The sequence below is a fragment of the Toxoplasma gondii genome, assembly GCF_000006565.2.
Source record: "Toxoplasma gondii ME49 unplaced genomic scaffold asmbl.1106, whole genome shotgun sequence".
In the NCBI taxonomy this organism is placed as follows: Eukaryota; Apicomplexa; class Conoidasida; order Eucoccidiorida; family Sarcocystidae; genus Toxoplasma; species Toxoplasma gondii.
Window position 1 is genome coordinate 1 of NW_017383183.1, and position 1,142 is coordinate 1,142.

The window sequence follows — 1,142 nt, forward strand, 5'->3', positions numbered from 1 at the left end:
ATTACTTCAGTCCTAGAAACCAACAAAATAGGGCCGAAATCCTATCTTATTATTCCATGCTGCAGTATTCAAGGCGACAAGCCTGCTTGAAACACTCTAATTTTCTCAAAGTAAAAGTCCTGGAAAAACTCCACACAATGAAGTGTGGAGAAATCCAGAAGGATGCTAGAATTCACCAAGTGCACACCCCTCGAGGGCGGACTGGCTGCTTCCAGCAGAAATCCAACTACGAGCTTTTTAACTGCAACAACTTTAATATACGCTATTGGAGCTGGAATTACCGCGGCTGCTGGCACCAGACTTGCCCTCCAATTGTTACTCTGAAAGGGGTTTGGATTCCTATCATTCCAATCACTAGAAATGAAATTTCCAGTGTTGTTATTTCTTGTCACTACCTCCCTGAATCAGGATTGGGTAATTTGCGCGCCTGCTGCCTTCCTTAGATGTGGTAGCCGTTTCTCAGGCTCCCTCTCCGGAATCGAACCCTAATTCCCCGTTACCCGTCACTGCCACGGTAGTCCAATACAGTACCGTCGAAAGCTGATAGGTCAGAAACTTGAATGATCCGTCGCAGACCGAAGTCAACGCGATCCGTTCGGTTACTATGAATCACCTGAGGACCACCGGAAGGTGGGTTGGTTCTGTATCTAATAAACACTGCCCTTCCAGGGGAAGAGGCATGTGCGCATGTATTAGCCATAGAATTACCACGGTTATCCATGTAGTAAAGACCATCAAATAAACTATAACTGTTTTAATGAGCCATTCGCAGTTTAGCCGTATAAAAGCTTATACTTAGACATGCATGGCTTAATCTTTAAGACAAGCATATGACTACTGGCAGGATCAACCAGGTTAATATGTTCCTGAGACAGACCACCTCGAAAACACCAAAAAAACACTCAATCAACCGTCTATTTTCCGGCCTCTTTCGTGTTTTATGGCATAAACAGAAGTGTAAGCCTGCCTCACTCAAGGTTCTACATCAAAACGCGACGTTTTTTGGTCGCCTGGTGAGCCTTAACAGCAACACCAGTTTCTGATGATACTCTTGAGCTATTTGAAACAACAACGCCCTTCATCCTGAATCGATTCATCAGGAATCATGGTCGTTGATGCTACAAATCAACAAAGCTTGTCCA

General features: G+C 44.4%; 1 non-coding gene across 1 annotated transcript; it reads left to right on the plus strand.

The window, feature by feature from the left end:
* Window positions 1-834, plus strand: TGME49_460500 (the record flags this gene model as incomplete). The annotated part of the gene is made up of 1 exon (XR_001974394.1): window positions 1-834. It is a non-coding gene; the product is annotated as an 18S ribosomal RNA (ribosomal RNA).
* Window positions 835-1,142: the final 308 nt, after the last annotated feature.